Source organism: Bactrocera oleae, chromosome 3, assembly GCF_042242935.1.
Source record: "Bactrocera oleae isolate idBacOlea1 chromosome 3, idBacOlea1, whole genome shotgun sequence".
NCBI classification, from domain to species: domain Eukaryota; kingdom Metazoa; phylum Arthropoda; class Insecta; order Diptera; family Tephritidae; genus Bactrocera; species Bactrocera oleae.
The window spans coordinates 56,525,045-56,549,733 of record NC_091537.1 but is presented as its reverse complement, the minus strand read 5'-3'; the positions used below and the strand labels follow the sequence as shown (position 1 = coordinate 56,549,733).

Sequence of the window (24,689 nt, the reverse complement as noted above, 5' to 3'; positions counted from 1 at the left end):
CTCAAATAGACCTTCTATTAGGCAGCGATCTCATACCACAGATAATACTCGAAGGTATTGAGAAAATTTCAAATACACTTCTGGCACACAATACTATTTTTGGGTGGATCCTAAGTGGACTAGTTTCGGAACCAGTTACCACCATGACCACTCAGGTTGAGGAAATCTCAAACGAATACCTCAATTCACAATTAAAAAAATTTTGGGAGTTAGAAGAACTCCCCCCCATATCAATCACAACCTCTGAAGATCAGTAATGTGAAGACTTTTACAAAGCCACAACTACTAGATCAGATAATGGTCGGTACGTCGTACGACTACCACTAAAACAACAATTTCCTAACACACTTGCCCTAGGTCACTCTCGCACCTCTGCAATACAGCAGTTTTTAAGTATGGAAAAAAACTAACTTAAAAAAGGTGAGCTTAAGCCAGAATACGATGGCATGTTAGAAGAATACCATCATTTAGACCACATGGAGGAAGTAAGCCCATGCGAAAAAATCATAAATGGCAAATATTACTCATTTTACTTGCCTCATCACGCAGTAGTAAAGCCAGACAAAAAAACAACTAAAGTAAGAGTTGTCTTTAATGCATCAAGATCTACTAGCTCGGGGAATTCCCTAAATGATATTCTATTTACGGGACCCACGCTCCAACGTGGGTACGTACGTATTCAAATACGTATTTAACGGAGACGTCGAAAAAATGTATAGAGTCGTACATAAAGACGATCAAGGTTTTCAGCGAATTATTTTCCGAAAATCTCCCAATAGTCCACTCCGCGACTATAAATTGAAAACAGTTAACTTTGGTGTCAACTGTGCTCCATATTTAGCCATTCGAACACTGCACGAATTGGCAGAAAACACCAAGTCAGAATTTCCTCTGGCAACCCAGGTGTTAAAAACACAAACGTATGTAGACGATATCCTGTCTGGAAGTCACAGTCTTCCACAAGCATACGAGTCACTATCACAGGTGGTAAAAGCCCTCAAAACCGCAGGGTTTCCGTTAAAAAAGATAACGGCGAACCACCCTAATATCTTAAAGGATAAACCTAAAGAAAATCTGTTGGATACTAATTTCCTTAAATTCGAAAAGGAAAGTACAACAAAAACTCTGGGACAGAACCGACTAGGACGAACAAGTGAAACCTCTTCGCTTAGAAAAATGGTCCCAGTTCGCAAACAATCTGGAAGACATTTCCCAGATACAAATCCCACGATGGGTAAACTATTTCCCCGAACACAAAGTCGAAATACACGGCTTCTGTGATGCCTCGGAGAAGGCATACTGTGCCACTATCTATGTGCGCACACAAAGCGATACTGCGACCACAAGCCACTTTATTAGGAGTAAAAGCAAAGGTGGCTCCTTTAAAAACGCTAAGTCTACCTCGACTTGAGCTCTGTGGCGCGCTACTACTCGCAAAATTAGATTCCATGGTGCAGACCCATTTAAACATGAAGAAACATAGATTGTATCTCTGGTCCGATTCTGAAATTGTTCTAGCCTGGTTGGAAAAACCACCACATGCATGGAAGACGTACATTGCTAATCGAACTTCTCAAATACTTGACCTAGTGGGTCAGCCCCTTGGCGACATGTAGCCAGTGCTGACAATCCTGCTGATCTAGGTACAAGAGGATGCAAACCCCTGCATCTCGCCACCACCACCCTCTGGTGGAATGGCCCCAGATGGTTAACAGAATCTCCCAATTCTTGGCCACAATCGCCCATGCGCAATATAATAGCCCCAGAAAGTCGAAAAATCGACTCCTTTCACACAGCAGTGGAGGATACTGACATCCTTGAGCGATTTTCATCGTTCTCCCGAGCCCTCAGAGTAATCGCTCATATGTTAAAGTTCATAGAGCGACTTAAAATTAAAGTTAAGGGAGTTCCTTCAGAGTACCCCCAATGCGATACATTGACGCACCTGGAATTGCAAAAGGCAAAGGTCGCTCTAATCGCATCAACTCAAACGCGCTACTTCAGCCGCGATATAACACTATTAAGAGAATCAAAACCCATTGACAAAAGGAGTTCACTCTTAGTTCTTAACCCATTCCTAGACACGAAAGGTCTGCTTCGTGCGAATGGTCTGCTTGCCAATTCAAGCCTCACGTATAATGAACGCCATCCTCTAATCATACCAGAGAAATCTCGGCTTGCCACTTTACTCCTCAATTATATCCACTTACTTATGCTCCACGCAGAACATCGCCTAATGCAACATATAGTCTGCCAAGAGTTCTATATTCCCCGACTTAAGCCCCAAATATAAAAATGCATTTTCATGTGCAAGATCTGCACTCTGCATAAGCAGAAGTTACGAACGCAGATTATGGCAGCACTTCCACCGGAACGCTGTAACTTCGCTCTGCCTTTCACAGTCACAGGTGTCGATTTTGCTGGGCCTTTTCAAATAAAGGCGTCCATGCTAAGGTCGCCCACCATAATGAAAGGCTATGTGGCTGTCTTTGTCTGATTTACGACAAAAGCAGTGCACCTCGAGCTATGTACAAATCTGACTAAGGAGGCTTTTCTCGCGGTATTTGCTCGCTTCGTCGGACGACGCGGCTTCCCCTCAAAACTAATGAGCGATAACGGCAAAACCTTCATTGGAGCCCAAAGAGCCACTGAAAAACAGTTTGTGGATTTTATTAAACAAGTATCACCTGAAATTGTTCAGAAGTATGCTCTCCAAGGCATTAATTGCCAGTTTATCCCCCCAAGCGCTCCTCATATGGGTGGTTTATGGGAATCAGCTGTAAAAAGCTTCAAATCCCACTTCAAAAAAGTAGCTGGAAATTATAAATTCCATTATGAAGAATTCACTACCTTATTAACCCGAATTGAAGCCGTTCTCAATTCACGGCCACTCACAACACTCTCGCAAGATCCCTCCGACTTCACAGCCCTAACTCCAGGGCATTTTCTCAAAGGAGCACCCATTCTGGCCATACCTGAACCAGGCGTGGGGTCGCTATCCCTATTAATGGGAAAGAATCAAAATTCTCCATCATGATTTCAGCCGCCGATGGAAGGAAGAGTACATCAAGGACCTTCATAAAAGGTACCGATGGAAAACTCCAGAAAAGGCACCAAAGCTTGGAGACTGTGTTATCATACACGATGATTGTACACCCCCCACAGAATGGCGGCTTGGCCGCATAGAAAAACTATATTACGGTTCCGACGGTCATATACGAGTAGTTGATCTCCGTACTCAAAGCGGAACGCTGACAAGACCGCTCGTGAAATTATGTTTTCTGCCAACCGTATCTAATGACAAAACCGCAAATAACAAACAATCCGCCGATATTACCGCGACGCAAATGAATTAGTCGTATAACTAACCAATAAACCCGCAAATGACAAAACCGTTATAAACCAATCATTCTAACCGCAATGATCGATCAAATTGACGATCCATTCCCGCCACATACCGTGGCACATTCGCCATAAGTTTACATGCCACAAATGTATAATCATTCCAACTTCTTCATACAGATCAATATGGAAGTAGATATGGCAGCAACATCAACGCCAGCTGTGAGGTCCGCCATCAATGTGCCGCGCCCTGAGGCAACTCCAACACCACGAACCGCAGCGGCAACCGTTCCTGCCACCGCTCCCCGTAATGGCGCGCGACCACTACCACCTTCATCAGCACCGACAACGGTGCCGCAACGCAGCCGATGCCCACTGTGTCGACGCACACACCGGCTGCAACACCATTGTATAAGCCTACAAGTAGCCAAACAATCAGCTGTTTTCCTATGTGTGTGAAACAGCCGTGATCAGCTGATCGAATATGCCTTTTTTTTGACACAGAGTTTTAAATAAAAGGATGTAGTTTAACAATTTGTTTATGAACATGTATTTGTAATGGAAATAATAATGAAAACTTTCAATAATATTTTCGAAACAAAAGATTATTATATATTTACTGCTTTTCCTCACCACCTCTGAGGTTGCAATATAGGCGCGTTACCGATCTTTTTTGGGTGTTCGGTTCCCCAGGAGGCCTATATTCACCCATGTAATATATATACTTCTAAAACAATCTACTTTTCATAACAATTATTCAGGTACATGAATCAGGTTCATGAATATTAATTACATTAACAATATAAGTTGAAATATTCAACTTGATTTGAACAAAAACGAAAATAAATATATAAAAATCAGGTACAATTCAATTGTATTCATGAACAAATATAAGTGAAAACAATCTACTTGTAATAATTTTAGCAAAAACAAAAATATATATAAAAAATTAGGTACAATTCAGTAACAATAACAATAATCAAAACAAACTACTAAGTAATAAATAATATTTACAAAATATTCTAAATCACCCACAGCGAAATACTAAATAAAAAAAACCCTATCAAAGGAATAGTGGTGAAGAGAAGGGTCCTATACTTGGTACACGAAAATACTTAGAAAACAAAAAAATATGTAATAAGCGTACAAACCTAATCACAAAAATTCTCATTTCAAAATCATAGATCCAGGTAACTATGGTGGTTAATGCGGTCTTCGGATAAACATTTTGACAAATGTAAAAGAATTCAGACTGACAGACATATATGTAAATTCCGACACATATAGGCAGACAAACGGACGTGATTATTTATGTGTAACACACAAGAACTTAATGTTTTTGAAATCACTTTGTTTCACTTTTTTGTTAAAAGCATTTTTTAAGAAATATGTTCTAATTCTAATGAATAGACATTTTATAGTATCGGAATTACAATTTTCACAACTTCCCCTTCTGATGGGAAGGGATACAGCGGTACCTCCAAATCGCAACCAGCAACACACTTTCTTCTAGGCATCCTTAAAATCATTACACAAATATTAACAAATCTAATATATTAATGTTGTTATACTTACTCCGGCTGTCTCCTTGAATAACTAAAAACACTAAACTGCAATATTTAAAAACTTAATTGAAAACTTAATTTATTATGAGTGAAACTTAATTTATTTCAAAGCTTCTTATGCTTAAAAAAATGTCCGTTGAAATGATTTTTGACATCACACAGTTGCACGAAATTCATAGAATTTACAAACCGTTACACAATAATATATTTGATAAAATTGGAAACATTTAATAATATTTCAATACAATAAATATTAATTTAAATAATAATATGTAAATTTAATCTTTAGGATTTAAAACAACCAAAAAATATTTGAATATGGAATAAAAACATTCTTAAAGTTATAAATTTTAGAACATAACACGGCAACACACTATAGCAGATTTCTGTCATTTGGACGTTTCAGTAGTAGAATATTGTTTGGCAACCCGTACAAAGTGTGACTTAAGTAGCAGAATATTGGTTGGCAACCCGTACCAAGTGTGATTTTAGTAGTAGAATTTTCGAGGCAACCCGTACCAAGTGGGATATTTTTGCATGTGTATTAGTGAAAATCTTAGGATTTGTTACTTGTAGATTTATACAATGGCAACACTGCAGCATTTTTCGAAGCATGCAGCCACCACAACGTCAGCAGGTTGCCCAAGCGCACGGGCACTGCCTCAATTGTTTGTCTACGGTCCACACGACACCGGAGTGTACGTCGGTTACGCTTTGCCAACTGTGCAATAGACAGCACCATACCATGCTGCACCGCACCCCAAAGCGGACCGTCGGGCGACAACTCGCTCCAAGCCGTAGATCGCAGCAGAGAAGCCATCCGGATCGCCCCCGAAGACAGGCATCTCCACCTCCCTCCAGACCAAAGCGACAGGAGCCATCAACGCGGCGTCGGCAGCCCAGGCCAACATACCCCCGCTCCACATCAACACGATCCACAACAGACATCACACCACTCAGACCACCCACACATACACATCACATCACACACAACTCAACACTCAAAAGGGGCTAACAGAGGACCAAATCCTTCCTTTTTTCGTTAGCAATTCAAACGATCAAGACGTGCAACTTTTCCGCCCTTTTTGCGCCCGTATATTTTTTTTTATATCAGCCGTGACCGTGCCCGTTTGATTTTTTTGTTACGGAACAGTGGAAACAAGGTGAGTCCGTAACCGAAACAATTATTTAAGTATACCAGCCGTTGACTTTGATGGAAGTTTTGAACATTTTTACTAAGAAAGTTTTCGACACATATATATATATTCGCCGAATTGTCGACAGTTATGGAGTAACTTCTGTCTATATTTATTTCATATGATTTTAAAACTTCTATTATTATATTTGACAAGTTCAAGCCAATGTGCTTTCTTTCCCAAATATTTCATTTATTGACAGAGTGTGTATTAGCAAATCGCCATTTTCAATGTATTGTGCATTTAATCCTATTATGAACCTAATCGACTAACACAGTCCACTTTTATGGAAAGTAGACTGCAGTAAGAAAAGACAATAGAACATACATATATTGATTCGGGGTAAGCTTTAAAGTTGTTGGTACAGGACATACTATAAAGCTACACTTTACGCGTCAAAAGGCAAGTGTGGCGTAGGGTACACCTGGTGCGTACCCTTCAACGTGTTTAATTGTAGCTTTATATGTACATACATATGTTAAAATCAAACTATTGGTTCTGCGTGGAAACGGTAACTTACCGATAATCAAGTGTAGATGTCATTGAAGAGCGCAGCTTAGCTGCCCTTTTTACGAAACCCGCTGTCTTTTATAAGTTTAAGTGAAGGACCATTTTTTGTGATTTGTAGCTTTGTAACTGTAGCTGACGATGGTTTGTTCACAATGTATTGTACTTCGCAATATTATTCTGGTTGGAATTTCTTGCGTTTTTTTTTCAGTAATTTCGCCAATAATTTTCTCGAAAATGTCAGCGTTTTTTTATGTGTCTCATTAAAGTTTCAGAGTGCTTTCCCCTCATTTTTAATTTATAATATTTACACTGACTTGTGTTAGACTTCTTGTCATAAACAAAGCTTTCATGTACTATTTATCAGGGCTATTAAACGGAGAAGAGTTGTTTGGGGAAAGTATAGCTAAACTAACTATTTTCATACAAAATTCAATTTAAAATATAGAGTACCAAAAATAATTTTAGGGATTATCGATAGTTTTATTTTCGTCTCACTATTGATAGTTTATTTTGACTATCGATGTTTTGTGTAGTTAAGTGCAGATTTACCAACAATTTTCATAAAATTTCAAAATCTCACTTAATAAAGCTACTTAATTATATAGTCTGGTAATACCAAATGGAAATTCTAATTTTGGTAAGTAATATGTATGTATGTACGAAAAAAGGCTTTGAAGTTGAGATCAAATTCATGTATTCATTTCATATTCAAATTCATGAATTCATTTACCACTATTAGTGTGAAAGATACAATAAGTTGTTATAATATATATATACATATTTATCATATCAGTATTGACATTTACTATTATATAATTACACATACTTTTATTGGATGGAATTTATACTTAAAGAAGTGACAAATCTGAGGTCAATACAGCAAACGGCTACAAGCATATTACTTCGATTTACATTTTTAATAAGATATTTTGTAAATCGCAAGTATAACTAATCGTACGATTTCTTGATAACTCAGTATATATGTTTATTAAAAGAATATCTTCTAATAAGTCTTCGTCTATACTTGCTCTTAAATCTGATAAAATAAATTGTATAGTTGAAAATGCTCTTTCGACCGACACTTGTGTTGCAGGAGCACCTAACGCGATCTCGGCTGAACTCTTTAAGTTTTTCTCTGTATAGTTTAAGTGGAGGACCATTTTTTGAGACTTGTAGCTGTGTAACTGTAGCTGACGATGGTTTGTTCACAATGTATTGTACTTCGTAATATTATTCTGGTTGGAATTTCTCGCGTTTTTTTTCAGTAATTTCGGAAATAATTTTCTCGAAAATGTCAGCGTTTTTTTTTATGTGTCTCATAAAAGTTTCAGAGTGCTTTCCCCTCATTTTTAATTTATAATATTTACACTGACTTGTGTTAGACTTCTTGTCATAAACAAAGCTTTCATGTACTATTTATCAGGGCTATTAAACGGAGAAGAGTTGTTTAGGGAAATTATAGCTAAACTAACTATTTTCATACAAAATTCATTTTGAAAGCAGTATTTTGTAGAACTAAAAATTTTTAAAATGTTTTCAATTTATTATAAAGAGTACCAAAAATAGTTATTTTTCATATCAAAAGCGGTAATCAATATAGATAAAAAAAGGAAATTTATGAATATTTCTAACCGAAACACTATTAATAAATTATACAAAGAGTGTTAAAAATTGACGAAAATTTATTAAAAATAAAAATCTTCTTACAAAGATAACCAAAAGTAAAACACGAACCACGCAAGCGCAAAATATTTTAAAATTCAAAATCACATTTTTTTTTAATTTTTAGTCATAAACATAGGATTTGTTTTATTTTTCAATCCGGTATTTAAAATTAGAGATTTGTAAATTATTTGTAATTAAGATTTTGGGAATTACAAAATGAAACAAAATTTTATTTAAATGTTAATTTAATTACTTTTTATGTTAATTCAATTGTATTTTTAATGAATTAATTGTAAGCCTGTTTTCAGGGCAGTGGATATTGGTGATCATGGTTCTCTCTCCAATTTTAAGCATCAATAAACAATATGCATTTATACCTATATTATCCATCTGCTTAATACATTTCTATCGTTACTTACACATCTTTTATTATCGTAATAAAAGATACACAATGAATAATTGGGAGAAATTTATTTACATTTAAATATTAAGCAAAAAATATAATTTTCGTTCGTTCTGTAATTTAAAGTTTTAGAAGAAGATGATGAATCCGAAGAATGATCAAAATCTATTTTAGCATATGAATCATTTTCTGCACTTATTGTTGAAGAAGCAACATTTTCAATTTTTTGGAATTTCGCATTATCTTTGGTACTGCATTGCGGCAGATCTAGCTTTGCGTAATATAATTCATAACTGGAGCAAGCAGTTGAAGATGTAGGCGTGGTAATATGCGGTGTTTTATTTTCGTTTATACAGTTTGGAAGCCCATTATCGCTTTTTCTATTATCTATGATGGTCAAAAATGTGGGAGAATCGTTGAATCGAGCGACTGATGAAAGTTTGTTGGCGTTGGTCAATGGTGCTAATGGAAAGGAAGGCACGTTTGATGAAATTTTGAATATTTCCCATTTATTCCTGCTAATGGCAAATTTCGCTCTCTGTAAGAAGAGGATTCTGCTTCTTAAGAGCTGTAATTTTTACCATGTATGTTGTCTAGCAAAGAACATTTCGTACTATATTCCTCATGGAATATGTTTTTTGTAGTTTTAATAATTTTCTCAGTATCAATCATAGAAATACTTTTTTTAGTTTCGGTTTCATTAATTGTTTTTTAAGGTGGTTGAACTGAAAGTTGGAAATATATATACACGAAAGATAAGTAATTTCCTCAGAGTTCGAAGTACTATCAAGTTTTACTTCTTCCAAATGGTGTTTTCGATTTTCTTCATGTAATACAAAATCAAGTTCTTTAGTAGGCATACACAACTGATTTTGTTTACTGTTTGTGAGTTTTTCCTCAAATAGATAGTTTCCGTGGGAATATATTTGTACTTCCTTTCTTTTTACGCATGATGTAGATGTAATGTCACTTGCTTTTGTTGTGTCGGAAAAGCTTTCGTTTGAATGTGACAGCGAAGTCTTATGCAAGGAACATATTTCTTGATTCAAAGGCTTCATTTCCAAGTATCCACTTTCTTCATGATTTATTTTTTTAAGCAAAAATGTTTGTACCATTTCACTAACATGTTTTGATGAATGATAACCCTTTACTTCGTTTAACGATACATCAGAACACTTTCCACTGCCAGGTACAGCTTTTCCATTTGTTTTATGGATAGAGCTTTTCGAAAAATCAATTTCCATTAGATCACTCATACAATCCACAGATACTTGACTATTTTGGACCAATATAGGAGCACTCGTTGGCTTTTTATCACAATTCGTATTTAATCCCAATTTATAACCAGTATTGTCAGCCCCAAAATTTAAACTATTGTTACTAATACAACTCTGATTAAAGCCGGATCTGGGAAATAAAACAGCACGCTGTAAGTCACATTTAGGAATTTTCGCCCGAGATCCAACTGAAAACGCTCGGACTCGGATAGCGTTTTTGTCATGTAAAATCTCGTTCGAATTTCCCGATCGTTTGATTTTGTTTCTGTCTATCTTACTTCCAATTGAATACGATCGTTTAGGACGTTCCTCACTGTAAAATCAACAAATTTATTGTATCAATATTTTGAAAATTTTAACAAAATTATATACTGTATTGTTCCAAAAAAAAAATAAGCAAAAATTGCAATTTAATATCCCTATTGTGGAAAGGTATCGTGTATACATATTTTTCTGGCGATTATAACAGAAATTTTCTTTGCGTGATTATACTCGGAACCGCTGATATTAAAAGTTATGTTCACATTTTCGAGAACTACGTTTCTACAAAATCTTTTGCGTTATATGCCCAAGTTTTCGAATTAATTAATATTGGCATCTTTAGAGGGTATGAATTTTATGAAACTAGAACTTTTTACAAACTATCAACTTATGAGAAGAGTTTGTGCTGATTCACACACGAATCTTTTGATGCCGCAACGCATTTCGTTCGGTTTCAAATAAATATTTAAAATGTGTTACCGATATTCCGTTAGATCACCAATTGATTCCTCTACTTGTTTATTTGAAAGACTTCAACGACGTTCAACAACATGGCATTAACGAAGAATATGTTTGGAAAATAGCTTTGTTCACCCTTCGGAAGAAATTACAAGATATTAACACAAGCATTTATTCCGAATAGCCCTCAGGTAATTTACACTCATACGCAATAGAATCAAAGCTGTGCCCTCAGACTCTTTGATTCATTCTAGCAGATAGAGGTGCAACACAATCGATGGGACTATCGATAGTTTTATTTTCGTCTCACTATTGATAGTTTATTTTGACTATCGATGTTTTGTGAGGTTAAGGGCAGATTTACCAACAATTTTCATAAAATTACAAAATCTCACTTAATAAAGCTACTTAATGATATAGTCTGGTAATCTCAAATGAAAAGTCTAATTTTGGATAACATCCCAGCAAGTCAGTGCTACGGAAACTCAATACATTAAAGGAATTATCGAGGAAACTAACACATAAGCCCAATGCATAAGAAAGAGATGAATGATCACACGTACATAAGAGTTTCAATTAGAAATGTCAATTGGGCCTTAAGAAACTCATAGAAACTTTAACAGGAATCTCTTATGGAGCTGTTGGGTAATTAGTCGGTGATTTAACAGACTAGTGGCTTGCAGGGCTGGTAGCCTCGAGTTGCGCGAGTTGCCATCTCAACTTCCTTCGAGATGCTATCACAGAAGTCACCACGAATCGGTGCACTGGGATATTCGAATCAATCTACGGACACAACGGACGGTTATGTGACGAATGAACATAATTAGGAACTACCGTCAAAACAAGAGAATGACAAAAACTACGTTTAGAACGGCGAAGCGGCGGACCGTATGAGTCAGTCGTGTATTAGTATTGATAACTTGCGGATTTAGTTTCAAATTCGTCACTATAGAAATTCGCTAAAATCATATACAAATTACATGCCAACAATTAAAGTTCAAAAGGAATGACATAAGAGCTCTAGTATGAGTACTAATGCCAAAGACAGGCATATAGTCAGGGCTGCAACACATTCCAAAACTCGATGCGGTACGGTTCAGTGGTTCGAACCACTAAGAAAAAACGTGTACCGGTTCAAGAACCTGTTTATAAGTGTCTCTGAACTGCGGTTCGGTTCAAATGGTTCAATATTTTATACTAACTGATGTAAAAAAAATTTGTGTGCATATATGAATGTATGTACGAAAAAAGGCTTTGAAGTTGAGATCAAATTCATGTATTCATTTCATATTCAAATTCATGAATTCATTTACATATTTCACATACATATTTATCATATCAGTATTGACATTTACTATTATATAATTACACATACTTTTATTGGAGAGAATTTATACTTAAAGAAGTGACATATCTGAGGTCAATGCAGAAAACGGCTACAAGCATATTACTTCGATTTACATTTTTAATAAGATATTTTATAAATCGCAAGAATAACTAATCGTACAATTTCTTGATTACTCAGTATATAAGTTTATTAAAAGAATGTCTTTTAATAAGTCTTCGTCTATACTTGAAATGCAAAATATCTGCAAGTATCGATCGAGTAACGCATTCAATAGCTGGCTTATTTAAGTTTTCTAGTCGTAACAGATTCAACAAGGTATGTATGTCTAAGCTTTTTTACTACGGATTTCACTTTGCTGCGGATTTCATCTATTTCCTTTAGGAAATCTGACACTGCTCAATTTGGGATATGTGCAGCACACCTAATGACACTTATGGAGTTATGATATAAGAAGTTGCCTCAAATTCTTCAAACGTGGAATTTGGAATGGTTGCGCCGGAAATTTGTCCACTGTTTCCATCGTCGTCATCTCCGTCATCCATGTCAAAATCTAAATCTACAAATAATTTTTAGCTAATTATAAATGTATTAATAAGATCCAAGACATATATTTTTAGTTACCTTGTGAATGCGTGATTTCATTTCCTTCTTCTTCAGTATACCAGCCGTTGAATTTGATGGAAGTTTTGAACATTTTTATTAAGAAAGTTTTAGACACATATCATATTCGCCGCATTGTCCACAGTTATGGAGTAACTTCTGTCTATATTTATTTCGTATGATTTTAAAACTTCTATTATTATATTCGACAAGTTCAAGCCGGTGTGCTTTCTTTCCCAAATATTTCTTTTATTGACAGAGTGTGTATTAGCAAATCGCCATTTTCAATGTATTGTGCATTTAATCCTATTATGAACCTAATCGACTAACACAGTCCACTTTTATGGAAAGTAGACTGCAGTAAGAAAAGACAATAGAACATACATATATTGATTCGGGGTAAGCTTTAAAGTTGTTGGTACAGGACATACTATAAAGCTACACTTTACGCGTCAAAAGGCAAGTGTGGCGGAGGGCACACCTGGTGCGTACCCTTCAACGTGTTTAATTGTAGCTTTATATGTACATACATATGTTAAAATCAAACTATTGGCTCTGCGTGGAAACTGTAACCCATCGATAATCAAGTGTAGATGTCATTGAAGAGCGCAGCTTAGCTGCCCTTTTTACGAAACCCGCTGTCTTTTATAAGTTTAAGTGGAGGACCATTTGTTGTGACTAGTAACTGACGATGGTTTGTTCGCAATGTATTGTACTTCGCAATGTTATTCTGGTTGGAATTTCTTGCGTTTTTTTTTAGTAATTTTGCTAATAATTTTCTCGAAAATGTCAGCGTTTTTTTTATGTGTCTCATACAAGTTTCAGAGTGCTTTCCCCTCATTTTTAATTTATAATATTTACACTGACTTGTGTTAGACTTCTTGTCATAAACAAAGCTTTCATGTACTATTTATCAGGGCTATCAAACGGAGAAGAGTTGTTTAAGGAAATTATAGCTAAACTAACTATTTTCATACAAAATTCATTTTGGAAGCAGTATTTTGCAGAACTAAAAATTTTTTAAATGTTTTCAATTTAAAATATAGAGTACCAAAAATCGTTATTTTTCACATCAAAATCGGTAATCAATATAGATAAAAAAAGGAAATTTATGAATATTTCTAACCGAAACACTATTAATAAATTAAACAAAGAGTGTTAAAAATTGATGAAAATTTATTAAAATTAAAAATCTTCTTACAAAGATAACCAAAAGTAAAACACGAACCACGCAAGCGCAAAATATTTTAAAATTCAAAATCACATTTTTTTTTAATTTTTAGTCATAAACATAGGATTTGTTTTATTTTTCAATCCGGTATTTGAAATTAGAGATTTGTAAATTATTTGTAATTAAAATTTTGGGAATTACAAAATGAAACAAAATTTTATTTAAATGTTAATTCAATTACTTTTTATGTTAATTCAATTGTATTTTTAATGAATTAAGTGTAAGCCTGTTTTCAGGGCAGTGGATATTGGCGATCATGGTTCTCTCTCCAATTTTAAGCATCAATTAACAATATGCATTTATATATTATCCATCTGCTTAATACATTTCCATCGTTACTTATACATCTTTTATTATTGTAATAAAAGATGCACAATGAATTATTGGGAGTAATTTATTTACATTCAAATATTAAGCAAAAGATATAATTTTCGTTGGTTCAGTAATTTAAAGTTTTAGAAGAAGATGATGTATCCGAAGAATGGTCAAAATTTATTTTAGGATATGAATCATTTTCTGCACTTATTACACTTATTGTTGGAGAAGCAACATTTTCAATTTTTTTGGATTTCGCATTATCTTTGGTACTGCATTGCGGCAGATCTAGCTTTGCGTAATATAATTCATAACTGGAGCAAGCAGTTGAAGATGTAGGCGTGGTAATATGCGGTGTTTTATTTTCGTTTATACAGTTTGGAAGCCCATTATCGCTTTTTCTATTATCTATGATGGTCAAAAATGTGGGAGAATCGTTGAATCGAGCGACTGATGAAAGTTTGTTGGCGTTGGTCAATGGTGCTAATGGCAAGGAAGGCACGTTTGATGAAACAGAATATTTCCCATTTATTCCTGCTAATGGCAAATTTCGCTCTCTGTAAGAAGAGGATTCTGCTTCTTAAGAGCTGTAATTTTTACCATGTATGTTGTCTAGCAAAGAACATTTCGTACTATATTCCTCATGGAATATGTTTTTTGTAGTTTTAATAATTTTCTCAGTATCAATCATAGAAATACTTTTTTTAGTTTCGGTTTCATTAATTGTTTTTGAAGTTGGTTGAACTGAAAGTTGGAAATATATATACACGAAAGATAAGTAATTTCCTCAGAGTTCGAAGTACTATTAAGTTTTACTTCTTCCAAATGGTGTTTTCGATTTTCTTCATGTAATACAAAATCAAGTTCTTTAGTAGGCATACACAACTGATTTTGTTTACTGTTTGTGAGTTTTTCCTCAAATAGATAGTTTCCGTGGGAATATATTTGTACTTCCTTTCTTTTTACGCATGATGTAGATGTAATGTCACTTGCTTTTGTTGTGTCGGAAAAGCTTTCGTTTGAATGTGACAGCGAAGTCTTATGCATGGAACATATTTCTTGATTCAAAGGCTTCATTTCCAAGTATCCACTTTCTTCATGATTTATTTTTTTAAGCAAAAATGTTTGTACCATTTCACTAACATGTTTTGATGAATGATAACCCTTTACTTCGTTTAACGATACATCAGAACACTTTCCACTGCCAGGTACAGCTTTTCCATTTGTTTTATGGATAGAACTTTTCGAAAAATCAATTTCCATTAGATCACTCATACAATCCACAGATACTTGACTATTTTGGAACAATATAGGAGCACTCGTTGACTTTTTATCACAATTCGTATTTAATCCCAATTTATAACCAGTATTGTCAGCCCCAAAATTTAAACTATTGTTACTAATACAACTCTGATTAAAGCCGGATCTGGGAAATAAAACAGCACGCTGCAAGTCACATTTAGGAATTTTCGCCCGAGATCCAACTGAAAACGCTCGGACTCGGATAGCGTTTTTGTCATGTAAAATCTCGTTCGAATTTCCCGATCGTTTGATTTTGTTTCTGTCTATCTTACTTCCAATTGAATACGATCGTTTAGGACGTTCCTCACCGTAAAATCAACAAATTTATTATATCAATATTTTGAAAATTTTAACAAAATTATATACTGTATTGTTCCAAAAAAAATAAGCAAAAATTGCAATTTAATATCCCTATTGTGGAAAGGTATCGTGTATACATATTTTTCTGGCGATTATAACAGAAATTTTCTTTGCGTGATTATATATTCGAAACCGCTGATATTAAAAGTTATGTTCACACTTTCGAGAACTACTGTTTAGACTATTTGGCAGCATTGATCAAATTTGTAAAATTAAACATAAAAAAAAATATAAAACAATAAAGTTCATTAAAATTTATTTAGTAGATTTGATTAATTTATACGTTTCTACAAAATCTTTTGCGTTAAATGCCCAAGTTTTCGAATTGATTAATATTGGCATCTTTACAGGGTATGAATTTTATGAAACTAGAACTTTTACAAACTATCCACTTATGAAAAGAGTTTGTGCTGATTCAAACACGAATCTTTTGATGCCGCAACTCGTAGTTTGTTAGCGAGGGCGCGAAGAGAAAAGGCGAGGGCACCGAGTTATGATATTGTTTGTAACAGTTTGCTGTTACGTAGTTCGGTATTCCGTTTAATTTTGAAATTATTTCCATCGTTGCAATTTCGTTCGGTTTCAAATAAATATTATATTTAAAATGTGTTACCGATATTCCGCTAGATCACCAATTGATTCCTCTACTTGTTTATTTGAAAGACTTCAACGACGTTTGGATTGATCCACTTACTATGTATCTCGCCAAGTAAGTGGACTAAAAAACACGGCTTTAACGAAGAATATGTTTGGAATATAGCTTTGGTCACCCTTCGAAAGAAATTACAAGATATTAACACAAGCATTTATTCCGAATAGCCCTCAGGTAATTTACACTCATACGCAATAGAATCAAAGCTGTGCCCTCAGACTCTTTGATTCATTCTAGCAGATAGAGCTGCAAAACAATTGATGGGACTTCCTCTCACTATTGATAGTTTATTTTGACTATCGATGTTTTGTGAGGTTAAGGGCAGATTTACCAACAATTTTCAAAAAATTACAAAATCTCACTAAGCCTTAAGAAACTCATAGAAACCTTAACAGGAATCTCTTATGGAGCTGTTGGGTAATTAGTCGGTGATTTAACAGACTGGTGGCTTGCAGGGCTGGTAGCCTCGCGTTGCGCGAGTTGCCATCTCAACTTCCTTCGAGATGCTATCACAGAAGTCACCACGAATCGGTGCACTGGGATATTCGAATCAGTCTACGGACACAACGAGCGGTTGTGTGACGAATGAACATAAGTAGGAACTACCGTTAAAACGGCGAAGCGGCGGACCGTATGAGTCAGTCGTGTATTAGTATTGATAACTTGCGCATTTGGTTTCAAATTCGTCACTACAGAAATCCGCTAAAATCATATACAAATTACATGCCAACAATTAAAGTTCAAAAGGAATGACATAAGAACTCTAGTATGAGTACTAATGCCAAAGACAGACATATAGTCAGGGCTGCAACCCATTCCAAAACTCGATGCGGTTCAGTTCAGTGGTTCGAACCACTAAGAAAAAACTTGTACCGGTTCAAGAACCTATTTATAAGTGTCTCTGAACCGCGGTTCGGTTCAAATGGTTCAATATTTTATACTAACTGATGTAAAAAAATGTTTGTGCATATATGTATGTATGTACGAAAAACGCTTTGAAGTTGAGATCAAATTCATGTATTTATTTCATACTCAAATTTATGAATTCATTTACCAATATTAGTTTGAAAGATACAATAAGTTGTTATATTATATATATACATATTTATCATATCAGTATTGACATTTACTATTATATAATTACACATACTTTTATTGGATGGAATTTATACTTAAAGAAGTGACATATCTGAGGTCAATACAGCAAACGGCTACAAGCATATTACTTCGATTTACATTTTTATTAAGATATTTTATAAATCGCAAGAATAACTAATCGTACGATTTCTTGATTACTCAGTATATAAGTTTATTAAAAGAATGTCTTCTAATAAGTCTTCGTCTATACTTGCTCTTAAATCTGATAAAATAAATTGTATAGTTGAAAATGCTCTTTCGACCGACACTTGTGTTGCAGGAGCACCTAACGCGATCTCGGCTAAACTCTTTAACTTTTTCTCTGTATAGTTTTGCCGAAATTGCAAAATATCTGCAAGTGGTAAAAGATGTTAAATATTGTCAAAACAATTAATTGTGTTCACAACCGTTTTTCTAGTTGGTAAGGTTTCCTTTTTATTTAATTGTTCAAGTATGGATTCCAGTTCCTAAATATTATATTTTAGATTTGAGATCAAAAATTTTAATCAAATGTTTTTTTGCAAAATCTTTTTTCCGAGTCTGATAATAAAATCTGATACCTGGTGTCTAAATAAACGACAGCTAAAGCACTAGAATTAGTTAATTAATATTCCCCTCGTTCTGTTAATGCAGTCAGAAACTTGCGACTTAACCACCCAACGTTTTTTTCATGTTGTATCGATCGAGTAACGCATTCAATAGCTGTTATTTAAGTTTTCTAGTCGTAACAGATTCAACAAGGTATGTACCTATTGATAAGCTTTTTTACTACGGATTTCACTTTGCTGCGGATTTCATCTATTTCCTTTAGGAAATCTGACACTGCTCAATTTGGGGTATGTGCAGCACACCTAATGACACTTCTGGAGTTATGATATAAAAAGTAGACTCAAATTCTTCAAACAGGGAATTTGGAATGGTTATATATTTACACTGACTTGTGTTAGACTTCTTGTCATAAACAAAGCTTTCATGTACTATTTATCAGGGCTATTAAACGGAGAAGAGTTGTTTAGTGAAATTATAGCTAAACTAACTATTTTCATACAAAATTCATTTTGGAAGCAGTATTTTGTAGAACTAAAAATTTTTTAAATGTTTTCAATTTAAAATATAGAGTACCAAAAATAGTTATTTCTCACATCAAAAGCGGTAATCAATATAGATAAAAAAAAGGAAATTTATGAATATTTTTAACCGAAACACTATTAATAAATTAAACAAAGAGTGTTAAAAATTGATGAAAATTTATTAAAAATAAAAATCTTCTTACAAAGATAACCAAATGTAAAACACGAACCACGCAAGCGCAAAATATTTTAAAATTCAAAATCACATCTTTTTTAATTTTTAGTCATAAACATAGGACTTGTTTTATTTTTCAATCCGGTATTTAAAATTAGAGATTTGTAAATTATTTGTAATTAAAATTTTGGGAATTACAAAATAAAACAAAATTTAATGTTAATTTAATTACTTTTTATGTTAATTCAATTGTATTTTTAATGAATTAATTGTAAGCCTGTTTTCAGGGCAGTGGATATTGGTGATCATGGTTCTCTCTCCAATTTTAAGCATCAATAAACAATATGCATTTATACCTATATTATCCATCTGCTTAATACATTTCCATCGTTACTTACACATCTTTTATTATCGTAATAAAAGATACACAATGAATAATTGGGAGTAATTTATTTACATTCAAATATTAAGCAAAAAATATAATTTTCGTTGTGGATTGCGGCAAATCTAGCTTTGCGTAATATAATTCATAACTGGAGCAAGCAGTTGAAGATGTAGGCGTGGTAATATACGGTGTTTTATTTTCGTTTATACAGTTTGGAAGCCCATAATCGCCTTCTCTATTATCTATGATGTTCAAAAATGTAGGAGAATCTTTGAATCGAGCGACTGATGAAAGTTTGTTGGCGTTGGTCAATGGTGCTAATGGCAAGGAAGGCACGTTTGATGAAACAGAATATTTCTCATTTATTCCTGCTAATGGCAATTTTCGCTCTCTGTTCGAAGAGGATTCTGCTTCTTTAGACCTGTAATTTTTACCATGTATGTTGTCTAGCAAAGAACATTTCGTACTATATTTCTCATGAAATATGTTTTTTGTAGTTTTAATAATTTTCTCAGTATCAATCATAGAAATACTTTTTTTGTTTCGGTTTCATTAATTGTTTTTGAAGTTGGTTGAACTGAAAGTTGGGAATATATGCACGAAAGATAAGTAATTTCCTCAGAGTTCGAAGTACTATTAAGTTTTACTTCTTCCAAATGGTGTTTTCGATTTTCTTCATGTAATACAAAATCAAGTTCTTTAGTAGGCATACACAACTGATTTTGTTTACTGTTTGTGAGTTTTTCCTCAAATAGATAGTTTCCGTGGGAATATATTTGTACTTCCTTTCTTTTTACGCATGATGTAGATGTAATGTCACTTGCTTTTGTTGTGTCGGAAAAGCTTTCGTTTGAATGTGACAGCGAAGTCTTATGCATGGAACATATTTCTTGATTCAAAGGCTTCATTTCCAAGTATCCACTTTCTTCATGATTTATTTTTTTAAGCAAAAATGTTTGTAACATTTCACTAACAGGTTTTGATGTCTGATAACCCTTTACTTCGTTTAACGATACATCAGAACAATTTCCACTGCCAGGTACAACTTTTCCATTTGTTTTATGGATAGAACTTTTCGAAAAATCAATTTCCATTAGATCACTCATACAATCCACAGATACTTGACTATTTTGGACCAATATAGGAGCACTCGTTGACTTTTTATCACAATTCGTATTTAATCCCAATTTATAACCAGTATCGTCAGCCCCAAAATTTAAACTATTGTTACTAATACAACTCTGATTGAAGTGGGATCTGGGAAATAAAACAGCACGCTGTAAGTCACATTTAGGAATTTTCGTCCGAGATCCAACTGAAAACGCCCGGACTCGGATAGCGTTTTTGTCATGTAAAATCTCGTTCGAATTTCCCGATCGTTTGATTTTGTTTCTGTCTATCTTACTTCCAATTGAATACGATCGTTTAGGACGTTCCTCACTGTAAAATCAACAAATTTATAATATCAATATTTTGAAAATATTACAAAAATTATATACTGTATTATTCCAAAAAAATAAGCAAAAGTTGCAATTTAATATCCCTATTGTGGAAAGGTATACATATTTTTCTGGCGATTATAACAGAAATTTTCTTTGCGTGATTATACTCAAAACCGCTGATATTAAAAGTTATGTTCACATTTTCGAGAACTACTGTTTAGAGTATTTGCCAGCATTGATCAAATTTGTAAAATTAAACATAAAAAAAAATATAAAACAATAAAGTTCATTACAATTTATTTAGTAGATTTGATTAATTTATACGTTTCTACAAAATCTTTTGCGTTAAATGCCCAAGTTTTCGACTTGATTAATATTGGCATCTTTAGAGGGTATGAATTTTATGAAACTAGAACTTTTACAAACTATCCACTTATGAGAAGAGTTTGTGCTGATTCACACACGAATCTTTTGATGCCGCAACTCGTAGTTTGTTAGCGAGGGCGCGAAGAGAAAAGGCGAGGGCACCGAGTTATGATATTGTTTGTAACAGTTTGCTGTTACGTAGTTCGGTATTCCGTTTAATTTTGAAATTCTTTCCATCGTTGCAATTTCGTTCGGTTTCAAATAAATATTTAAAATGTGTTACCGATATTCCGCTAGATCACCAATTGATTCCTCTACTTGTTTATTTGAAAGACTTCAACGACGTTTGGATTGATCCACTTACTATGTATCTCGCCAAGTAAGTGGACTAAAAAACACGGCTTTAACGAAGAATATGTTTGGAATATAGCTTTGTTCACCCTTCGAAAGAAATTACAAGATATTAACACAAGCATTTATTCCGAATAGCCCTCAGGTAATTTACACTCATACGCAATAGAATCAAAGCTGTGCCCTCAGACTCTTTGATTCATTCTAGCAGATAGAGCTGCAAAACAATCGATGGGACTTCCTCTCACTATTAATAAATAATAATAATAATAATAAACCCAACGATTACCCTCCTCCCGCCCAACCGACGCGAGGGGCGCAATCCGCATACGTGCGGAATTAGCCGAGTCAGAAAAGGTAAGAGAGTTTTTTAAGTGTTGAGATCTAAAGCTGCTCAGCTACAGAAACAAAAATTTCAACAGCTAAGATCTAAAGTTACAATATAATAAATTGTTACATTTTCATTTATTAAGAGAAAACAATAAAGTCTTTTTAATTTTGAAAAGTGAGTCAGATAAGTCAAATGTGCTGGAATGAGAATTAAAATCATGACATATACGGTGGAATGGCTCGTTTAGTTCAAAATTTGATCTACAGGATTTTAGCAGTAAAGGTCTAAACTTCCTCGAAAGGCGAACTGGGATATTAAATTTAATTTCAGACGGGAGAAAAGAACTGCAAACAGTTCCATTCAAAAGTTTCACTAAGAATGTTATGCCAAACATTTCCCTACGACTAGAAAGTGTCGGTAGATTAATAAGTTTTAAACGACTTGTGTATGGAGGTAGACTTACCCTAGCATCCCATCGGAAATGCGCTAAGGCTTGATAGTTTATTTTGACTATCGATGTTTTGTGAGGTTAAGGGCAGATTTACCAACAATTTTCATAAAATTACAAAATCTCACTTAATAAAGCTACTTAATGATATAGTCTGGTAATACCAAATGATAATTCTAATTTTGGATAATATCCCAGCAAGTCACGGCTACGGAAACTCAATGCATTAAAGGAATTATAGAGGAAACTAACACATAAGCCCAATACATAAGAAAGAGATAAATGATCACACGTACATAAGAGTTTCAATTAGAAATGTCAATTGGGCCTTAAGAAACTCATAGAAACTTTAACAGGAATCTCTTATGGAGCTGTTGGGTAATTAGTCGGTGATTTAACAGACTGGTGACTTGCAGGGCTGGTAGCCTCGAGTTGCGCGAGTTGCCATCTCAACTTCCTTCGAGATGCTATCACAGAAGTCACCACGGATCGGTGCACTGGCATATTCGAATCAATCTACGGACACAACGGACGGTTGTGTGACGAATGAACATAATTAGGAACTACCGTCAAAACAAGAGAATGACAAAAACTACGTTTAGAACGGCGAAGCGGCGGACCGTATGAGTCAGTCGTGTATTAGTATTGATAACTTGCGCATTTGGTTTCAAATTCGTCACTACAGAAATTCGCTAATATCATATACAAATTACATGCCAACAATTAAAGTTCAAAAGGAATGACATAAGAACTCTAGTATGAGTACTAATGCCAAAGACAGACATAAGAATATAAGTTTATTAAAAGAATGTCTTCTAATAAGTCTTCGTCTATACTTGCTCTTAAATCTGATAAAATAAATTGTATAGTTGAAAATGCTCTTTCGACCGACACTTGTGTTGCAGGAGCACCTAATGCGATCTCGGCTAAACTCTTTAACTTTTTCTCTGTATAGTTTTGCCGAAATTGCAAAATATCCGCAAGTGATAAAAAATGTTAAATATTGTCAAAACAATTAATTATGTTCACAATCGTTTTTCTAGTTGGTAAAGTTTCCTTTTTATTCAATTGTTCAAGTATGGATTCCAGTTCCTAAATATTATATTTTAGAGTTGAGATCAAAAATTTTAATCAAATGTTTTTTGCAAAATCTTTTTTCTGAGCCTGATAATAAAATCTGATACCTGGGGTCTAAATAAACGACAGCTAAAGCACTAGAATTAGTTAATTAATATTCCCCTCGTTCTGTTAATGCAGTCAGAAACTTGCGACTTACCCACCCAACGTTTTTTTCATGTTGTATCGATCGAGTAACGCATTCAATAGCTGGCTTATTTAAGTTTTCTAGTCGTAACAGATTCAACAAGGTATGTATGTCTAAGCTTTTTTACTACGGATTTCACTTTGCTGCGGATTTCATCTATTTCCTTTAGGAAATCTGACACTGCTCAATTTGGGGTATGTGCAGCACACCTAATGAAACTTATGGAGTTATGATATAAAAAGTTGCCTCAAATTCTTCAAACGTGGAATTTGGAATGGTTGCGCCGGAAATTTATCCACTGTTTCCATTGTCGTCATCTCCGTCCTCCATGTCAAAATCTAAATCTACAAATAATTTTTAGCTAATTATAAATATATTAATAAGATCCAAGACATATATTTTTAGTTACCTTCTGAATGCGTGACTTAATTTGCTTCTTCTTCAGTATACCAGCCGTTGACTTTGATGGAAGTTTTGAACATTTTTATTAAGAAAGTTTTAGACACATATCATATTGGCCGCATTGTCGACAGTTATGGAGTAACTTTTGTCTATATTTATTTCATATGATTTTAAAACTTCTATTATTATATTCGACAAGTTCAAGTCGGTGTGCTTTCTTTCCCAAATATTTCTTTTATTGACAGAGTGTGTATTAGCAAATCGCCATTTTCAATGTATTGTGCATTTATTCCTATTATGAACCTAATCGACTAACACTTTCTTTAAAAGTGGACTGCAGTAAGAAAAGACAATACAACATACATATATTGATTCGGGGTAAGCTTTAAAGTTGTTGGTACAGGACATACTATAAAGCTACACTTTACGCGTCAAAAGGCAAGTGTGGCGGAGGGCACACCTGGTGCGTACCCTTCAACGTGTTTAATTGTAGCTTTATATGTACATATATTAAAATCAAACTACTGGTTCTGCGTGGAAACTGTAACTTACCGATAATCAAGTGTAGATGTCATTGAAGAGCGCAGATTAGCTGCCCTTTTTACGAAACCCGCTGTCTTTTATAAGTTTAAGTGGAGGACCATTTTTTGTGACTTGTAGCTGTGTAACTGTAGCTGACGATGGTTTGTTCGCAATGTATTGTACTTCGCAATATTATTTTGGTTGGAATTTCTTGCGTTTTTTTTTCAGTAATTTCGCCAATAATTTTCTCGAAAATGTCAGCGTTTTTTTATGTGTCTCATAAAAGTTTCAGAGTGCTTTCCCCTCATTT

The 24,689-nt window shown here is 34.3% G+C and overlaps 1 long non-coding RNA gene and 1 pseudogene across 2 annotated transcripts; both read right to left on the bottom strand.

The window, feature by feature from the left end:
- Window positions 1-8,514: 8,514 nt before the first annotated feature.
- LOC138856090 (insulin receptor substrate 1-like) lies at window positions 8,515-10,279 on the bottom strand (annotated as a pseudogene).
- Window positions 10,280-12,332: 2,053 nt separating this feature from the next.
- Window positions 12,333-24,168, bottom strand: LOC138856228 (uncharacterized). 2 transcript variants are annotated; one of them, XR_011395351.1, is made up of 2 exons: window positions 23,865-24,168; window positions 12,333-12,576 (listed from the first exon to the last, which is right to left on the bottom strand). It is a non-coding gene; the product is annotated as an uncharacterized lncRNA (long non-coding RNA). The 2 variants fall into 2 exon arrangements; XR_011395350.1 differs by lacking the exon at window positions 12,333-12,576 and adding an exon at window positions 23,550-23,799.
- Between the last annotated feature and the right edge of the window lie 521 nt (window positions 24,169-24,689).